The sequence below is a fragment of the Phalacrocorax aristotelis genome, chromosome 15, assembly GCF_949628215.1.
Source record: "Phalacrocorax aristotelis chromosome 15, bGulAri2.1, whole genome shotgun sequence".
Taxonomy (NCBI): domain Eukaryota; kingdom Metazoa; phylum Chordata; class Aves; order Suliformes; family Phalacrocoracidae; genus Phalacrocorax; species Phalacrocorax aristotelis.
In genome coordinates, this window is record NC_134290.1 from 3275644 (window position 1) to 3284195 (window position 8552).

Consider the following 8552-nt stretch of genomic DNA (forward strand, 5'->3'; position numbering starts at 1 on the left):
CTCAGTTACATGTGTCTGGGGACCAGAGTTGTCTAGGAAGGCTGAAACCTTATTTCCTTGGCATAGAGAAAAGGAAAATACAAGGAAGGCAAGACCTACCATTTCTATAACACGTTCTCTGCAAAAATCTCTTTGGTTGCCCCAAGCTTTCCACAGTGATCAGGGCTCAGGTCACACTAAGGCTGGGGGGGATGGGGGGCACTCAGGGACACCTCCTCAGCTCTCTAAGCACTTCAGTGAACCCCCACGACATGGGGTTTTGCTTTGGCCTCCTTCACGTACAGTGCAAAGTGCCAGAGGCCTCCTATGACTCCTTCCAGCAGCTGAGACCCTTTTTGGAAATGGCAAAGGACACGAAGAAGCTGTCTGGGATTGTCTACAGCCTCTTCCCATGACTGCCCTAATGTACCATCCTCCCTGCTCTTCCTTTTCTGCCAGCGCCTGAGGGCTGATTACCTTCAACAACAGCCATTTTCAGCCTTCAACCCCCTACGACTTCAAGGCTAATACCAAACTGCCCATATCAGTCAGCTCAAAACCTCCATTTTGTTGGTCTAGACAATCTCCAGGGCTGTTCTTCTCTGAGTCAAACCTTCTCCATCCCCTGGAGCTCCCACACCAGGGCCTGGCTGTAAAGCACTGAGGGCTAATCACCCTGAAACGAGCCATTTCTGCTCCGAGAAAAGCTCTGTCTTTGGCTGAGGGCAGACACAGTTCCTCCTTCCTGAAGGCACTCTGAAGTGCTCTGCGTGCTGCCTAAACACAGCAAAGATTTTGTTATTGGCTTTGTTTTTTTTCCTCCCTCCTTCTCACTGCATACAGAGCCAAAGGGCCTGTTTGTTTTCCTGTTACTTATCAGAAAGGTTTATTTGCAGTTGCTTGAGAGGGGAAAAAAACCCTCTGTAGCCACAGGCAGACAAGCTCAGTGCTCAGGAACATTATGGCTGGAGCCCGCGGGCCCATATGCTCGCCATCCTGTGAGGTGGAAGGCCAGCTCTGATCACATCCAGCTGCTCAGGATACAACTGATCAGGTATGGCTGAATGTCAAAAAAACAGGGTCGGGCTGACTGGGGGTTGCAGCAGGGAGGGGAATTGGCAAGGACCTATTTAAAGTGTGTTGCAGAACTAGGAATTTTCCTGTTTGGAGATGTCAGGGCTGCAAACACAGACACATATACAGTCCCCCTGAAGGGAGGGAGGGAAGGGGGAGGAGGTTATATTTTCCCTGTCAGCTGCTATAGCATCCTCTGAGCTTCATGAGAGAAATAACTAAGCTTTCATACTGCACTGAATAATTCCTGCAGTTTTAGGTTCCTATTTCCTCCTCCCCAATGAATTAAGGCCCAGGAATTCAGCTTGTTTGTTGTTGCTTTTGTTACTGAATATCCATGAAAAGCTCAATGTCCCTGGGAACTAATTAGGTATTAACCCTGCATTATTGCTGCATATCAGCCATGGAAACATGCCATTTGGGTAAATCTCCTTGAAATATGGAAATATGGAAGGATCAGGTGGAATGGCTAAACAATAAGTTAAAAAATAGGAGGATTTCTGATACAGGGAAGGGAACAAGGAAATACTTCAAGCAAAAGCAACTACATGGTATTCTTGTCTGCAATTTCTATTATACTGTAAACAAAACCACCAGATAAGAACAAATCTGTTTGTAGAACAATAAGGTCTCGATTACCACTAGGAGTTGTGTCTGGGAGAGATGTGGGTGAGGTTACATGGAGTCCTATTCTAGCCTAACATCAATGTCTTCACTTGTTCTGTGCTTAGCACCTCACCACACCCACGATGTTTTCAAGCAAGATACTTTTGGAAGACCACCTCAATCAGATCACCTCTTCAAAGACCTGGACCTTCAGTGATGTCAGGCAATAATTCTATATTTTGGAATATCTTCTTACTTTTATGCATAGCAACCTTTCACAGCACACTATCGCCTGACACAGAAGCACAAACCGCTAATGGCATGATATGAGTAAGTGCATACATATCCATATTTTATTACTGAAGCCATTTCAGGAATTTGCAGATAATTAACTCTGAATACTTATTCATCTATTTTCCCCTCAAAAATCTTCCCATTTGACTTAAAACCCTTATTTGTGGTCCAAGCAGCAGCACATTTAATCAGACTGAACAGGGCCGTAGAGCAGCTTTGAAGAGGCCTTAAAATACCTGAAGACTCAAAAACCAAGCCATCGGAAATAGATTGCCCTCATCCAGCCTCCCCTTAACACAACAAGCTACAGCACCCCTCTCCTATGTCTTAGGAGAGACAGCAGAGATCCTGACCCCTCCAGTGGCAGGGGATACAGTACCCTCAAACCTGAATGTTTCTACAACACTGTGTCAGCCTAGACAAACACCGACTCAAGTCAACACACTGCTGAACCATAATATTTTGATTTGATAAAACAAGCTCAACAACTGTTTAGACTTTGGCTCACCAGACTCACAATGGAGGTTTGCTTTTCAACTTCCCTATTTATTCTCATCTCTGCCATCATACAGTTAGATGACCACAGCCAAATCTGTTCCCTTTTCCTTGCCTCCAAATCCCCTCCTCGCCCACTCGGATAGCCAACTCACCTGGATTGTCTCCTGCTGCACACTTGCATGGAGCCAACACAACAGGACTCTAGACTTCTTCAGGAAACCCTACACATGGTTCTAATGCAAAATTGTTATTACAGTTCTTTGCTTTCAAGTTGGTGTACAAGCACTTCCCACAAACCCAGTATGGAAGTGAAAAGCCTCATTTCAATTGTTAATGGGTTTACAGAATTCAGTGGTCCTCCCAAAAACATCCTTGTCTCCCTATTACAATAAAATAACCCTGCCTCTGACCACAGCTACACCCAGCCTCTAACTCTCCTTGCACAAAACAGACTCAAGTGCTCACAGTGGGAGGTCTCTTCTCACATCAAATTAAAGCCAGACAGAATCAATTAAAGCAAAAAGGATGGGGTCTGCTGAGATGACAGGAGGCATTTGGGGCAATGTCTCACAGCTGAATGCAGGAGAGATGCCATTGCCCAGGCTTCCTGGTTCCTCCATGGAAGATGGGACCTAACAACATCTCTCCAGAGAACTCCAGACTACCAGTCCTAAATATTTTTGCAGTGGCTCATGGTGCTGAACAGCAAGGAAGACTGAAGTCAGAGACAGACTGAAGAGGATATGAACATAGGAAATTATCAAAGGAGGGACTTTTAATAATGGGGAGAGAGATGAATCGTGGCCACACTTCTCTCCATTACTCAGAGATTACTAATTTCTGTGGTGGCCCTGAGATAAGAAAACCAAATCCAGATTTTGTACTTTGTCCAAAACCCCACAAATGAACATTTCATTTGTCCTTCTTAAGGACTCGTTCTCTACTTCTTACCCCTTAGCAACCACCACCTCAGGATCTATTCTATGCATTTACATGTATTCCTAGAGCCTCTCAGAAGCACCCACTATGCTTATTCCTACCTTTGTCCTCTGGTGACCCAAGGCCATTCCCCTGTGCCTCCCTGAAGCCAGCCACATTTGCCAAGGGGAGTGGCAGAGCACTGCAGCCCGTACCCTCAGTAACAGATGTTGGCTTTGTAACTTTAACCCCCCTTCAAGCCATCCCCCCCTCCCTCCTCATCCGGCTTCTTCAGCTTACATGCCATCCAATTTGTTACCTACAAAGAAGGTCAGGGTCCCACTGGGTGCTGTACGTCTCCTCTCAGCTTGGGGCACTTAGCTTCAAATTTTTTTCCTCCCACTAAACAAGATATTGGAGCAGAGAAAGAACAAGGCAAAGGAATTGGCTTGGGAGAGGGACTGATACAGGCCCTGTCTTGCGGGGGAGGGCTTTTCTTTGCTCTCCCCACCAGTAAATTCTCCAATGTCCTGGTAACAGGCACAGACTTCCAGGGGCCAAATGCCTCTGCAAGCTCCTGAGATATTCAGCTTCCACTGGGAGCAAGTGAGCAGCATTAGCTCTTACGAGTTTGCCTTGCTGGGCTGATTTGTGGTGTGAACACACTCTAATTAGTCATTTAACTTAAGAAGTAAGACTCCCAAGAGAAGACTTCAGAGGGGAATTCAGAGCTCTTCAGGCTGAAATATCAACTGCCTAATGCAATTGTTCTGCATCTCCTTTTCAGGACCTGCTCCCATCTCGCTCTCTCTATTTGACTATATATTAAAAATAGGTCGTATGAATACTTTCACATCTTTGCCAAACCATGGCTTGTGTAGCCTCCCCTGAAGTCACTTGGGTAAATTCACATCACATTGCCTTCTGGATTTGGGCTGGGGAAAGGAAAGCTTCTCTGTTCAAGAGCGTGGAGCTGGTCAGCAGCAAGTGCTGCTTCACGTCTGTCTGATACAGGGAAGAAAACATCAAAAGTTGTTAAAAACTCAAAGCTTTCAGCATGCAAAGGGATTCTTAGAGATGGATGTCTGAACAGTAGACTTGAACTGGACTGAATTTTAAGTTTATATCCTGATTCAAGCATCAAACTTGAGTCTGCATCTTAAAATGATTCTAGTTTTAGCTGAACATCCCCACCCCCCTGAGATTATTTGACAGTTTCCATGATGGAGTGCCAGTGTTTGCTACTTCCCCAACATACGTCACAGACTGGAATACTTGGGTCTGTGGTATTCCCAGCTCCAGTATTGCCATGGTGAGTAACCTTAGCACAGTAGTTTCCCCAGTTTGTACTCTTCCTGATAGAACAGACAAGCAAGTGACACTATGCATGGTTTGGAAAGTTCCCAGCTAGTTCAGCAAGGCTATATTAAGTGATTTAACCCCCTGAAAAGATGTAGGCTGTGCAATTTTAGGCTTCACATCAGATTATTGTCCACCTTGCTGGCCTACTGGAGAAAGCACCAGCCTGGGATTTGGGAAACTTGCAGCAGGATTCAGATCACCAGGTACCTCAGCTATGACACCATTCAAGCACCCAGAGCATTTACTCTCAAATCCTGCCTAATGCAGAAGGGGCTCAGATCTCATTGACACCTATTCTGGGTTGCAATACTCTACCCTGCACCTGTGCAGAAGCTCCTCTAGGTACCTAAGCTACAGACACCATCACATAGTCTGCTACAGTGCAGATCCAGAGAGCCATCCACAGTTCCTGGAGCCAAACCAGCCAAAACGCTCTTACCAGATTCCCAGCTCAGCACAGAGGGGGCCGTGATGCCCCTGGGGGCACCAGCTTTCAGTTACCTCCACAAAGTGTCTGGGCACCCCCATGTCATGCCCTTGGATCAAGCATCTACTTCAGGCATCACAATACTAGACCGGGTATACAAAGCAGGTATTAGGGTATGTGGGCCCCGACTGCTGATCCTAAAACTCCTACTGTGCAGCTAAAGGATTTGAACAATTCGCTTCACCTCTCAGTGCCTCAGTTTCCTTGTCTTTAAGACGGTAGGGTTGATAACATTCAAAGCGTACTGCAAAATGGGATACCAATGAGTTCTAGGTGTTTGTGAATAAAACATGCTTTCGTTACAAGACTGAAAGGCTCAGAACAGGGGTTGTTAAATGAAGCTGAAGTCCAGTGAGATACTGAATAATTTGGTTAAACTGTATGCCAGTACTTGAAGGTAAAACCAAGCAGAAATCTCGGTCACTACTGTGATTCTACAAAATCCTGAACTCTTGTTTCCAGTAAATGATAGCCCTTCCACACACTCCCCCCCAAGAGAACCTACCTATCTAGCACAAAAACCCCCTACTAAATCTTTTTGATGTTGTCACAAATGAAGTGTGAAAAACCTGCCACAGGGTCAGCTCTCCCCATCTTCTGAGCCCAGCTCTGCAGCCAGCCAATATCCCGTGCAGCTATGTGTGATGGCAACACAGAGCTGATCTGAGCACAAAACCTTCGTTAGTCCTTGCACTGTGCACAGACACAGGGTTTGACTGATAAGCTCCATGTACCACTGCCTGGCTGGCCACAGCTGCGCGAAAGGCAAAGGGGGAATCTGACTGGCCCTACATACCACTCTTGGTACGTTTTCCCTACCTTACTGCACAACAGAATCACAAGATCTCCTTCCCAGGTCCTCTGCTAGTGGAGAGATGAGAACGCTGTAGTCCAATGACCTGAAAAGATCCCTATTTCATCCCCAAAACTTTTCTAATCATAGTAAAAGTGATTATTTTATAGCCAAGGAGAAAGGTTTCCAATTTCTTCTTCAGCCGGACCACTTCCAAAGATCTTGCAAAGGTGTAAAGTCTCCCTCTCTCTCTTTTTTAAAAATAGAAGCTTCCAGACAAATCCTCAAGCTCTCTAGTTTCCCAACACACATGTGAAACTTCATGTCACGCCAGCACCTCTTGGAACTTTACGCTGGAATCAAAGGCCATAGAAATGTTTCTTCAGAGTGCAATAAGCCAGCAGTTCACCTCATCTCACTAGGCAATCTGTTCCTCCTGTTCAGTATAGTGCCTATAGGAGCTGAACTCTGAAAAGAATCCATTAGAAGTTCTCCATGGCTTCTTCCCCCAGGTATCACACTGCATTTAAGGGGAAGGGGTAGCACCCGCTCACACCAAGGAATTAAATCCTTGTATGTCCTTTGAAACATTCTAACGTCACATTAATAACATATTTTATTCTGAGCCCTGGGTCCTCTAACACTGCAAGGAGCTATTAACGGCAATTCACACAAGCACAGAACACTGTTGAGCTCCTCTCACATCACAGCTCTGGACACCAGAAAGCTGCTGTGTTTTTTGAGAAGTCGAGTGAGAAAAAAATAAATCATCATCACAAAGAATTCCAGCTGATATGGGGATCAAATTAATCTATAGACTGAAAAAGAGCAAGCTTTGCCTCAAACTAACATTGAGGAAGAATTCCTTGCTAGAAATACCTAAACTCAGAATTAGGCTGCAGGAAGTTTGCCAGTGAGAATTCCACCCATCAATGATAACTATGGTCCAGGGTTTTCTCCTCCAAATATTCAGATAACATTCAGAAGATGATCCAATATATGACAGTCCAGGCTCATTGTACAAGAAGAGTCTTTGCAAGGCTACAACAACCCTCTGAGCAGCAAATCATGGAAGGAAAGGGTTAGTATAAGGCCCAGTAGAACTAGTGGAGGCTCTTTATGCCTCTGTAAAGAGCAGTCGCTCCCCTATCCGTGCATGCTGGCAAATACTGAACTTGATTTGCAGAACTGACTCACACTGTTTTGCACAAATACGAGAGCGAGGAAGCCACAACCCTTCCCCCAAGCCCCTGAGCCTGAGTCACCCCTGGCTTTACAAAGCCCAGACCTCCACCTAGGGCCACCCAGGACCATGGACAGCAGTTCCCACTGCAAGACCTGTAACGTGCTGGGTTTCCAGCTCTCTCCGTTGGCGGGACTCTTACAAAGGTACGTAACAGTTTTCAGCAAGAACCCTGGTTTTCTAAGTTACCCTGGACTACAAGTTGACAACACTCACATAAAGTATTATGAACCAATTCCGTTCATCTTGAGTGCTGGAGTTCTTGAGTGAGTGCACATTAGTCCAAGGAATGCCATTGTCTCTGCTGAGTTCAGGTGAACACCTTAGAACAGCAGAGAGAACTTTACATCTCTCTGCTCTGTTGTAAACAGAAGCCTGTTCCCCAGCCCATGTCCTGAGAATAACTAGGATGTAATGACAGCATTCAAAGGAACATCTATGAACCTCTCCTTCAGCTTCCACTGTTAAGTGGCCCCTTCGAAGCCACACTTGAAAGACTTCTGGGCAAAGGCCAAGTTGTTACACACCCACATACTCTCTTTACTCCATATGCCATAGGAGTTCACCAAACGAGGAAGAGACAGTCTGATGGCATCTCATTTTATGAGATGCCAATGCCATTTTACAACTGAGTTTACAACCATACAACACTGGATGCATACGTCACTGGGTATGTACCTCCTCCCAGGAGGATAGGAGAAACAGTACATTCACCTCTGCCATAGTACTGCTGCAAATGATTTTAAATACCAATGCCAGTATATGAAGAACTAATTATTAATTCCCTCACATTTCCAATTCTACACAGTCGCCTCAAAATAAGTGGACCATGAGCCAAGTTTAGCTAGCCATCAGCAGTCACTTTGACAAGGAGCACATCACTAAGACACTACAAGATCAGTACTCCTAAAAGGCACCTTCATTCTCACTCAGCATCCGAAGTTCAACTTGGAGGACAAGGAAAATGAGGGAAATGGCTAGCGAGAGTAACCCTTGATAGGGTAACGGGCTTTGCAACAGCTTTAACATGCATGTGGGTGAAAACATCACACTCAAACTAAAGGGACAGAGGAAAGAAATAAAGAAGGGGAAGGGGGAGAGGAAAGAAAAAGGAAAGGTTGATGGACAGTTGGACTTGTTGAGGGTGAAATCAATTAAAGTGCATCAAATCCAGAATTCATGCTTTTTCAAAGTGACAAATATGTGCTGGAAACTGAGAAAGACGAGGGGAAAATAATGTCTTTGACCTCCCGGAGACCGGCTGTTCCTTCCGTCAGAGGAGCCAAAAGTGAAGTGAG

The 8552-nt window shown here is 45.4% G+C and overlaps 1 long non-coding RNA gene across 1 annotated transcript; it reads left to right on the top strand.

Moving 5' to 3' along the window:
- Positions 1–868: 868 nt before the first annotated feature.
- On the top strand, positions 869–2860 carry LOC142064740 (uncharacterized). The gene is made up of 2 exons (XR_012663193.1): positions 869–1033; positions 1785–2860. It is a non-coding gene; the product is annotated as an uncharacterized LOC142064740 (long non-coding RNA).
- The last annotated feature ends 5692 nt before the right edge of the window (positions 2861–8552 follow it).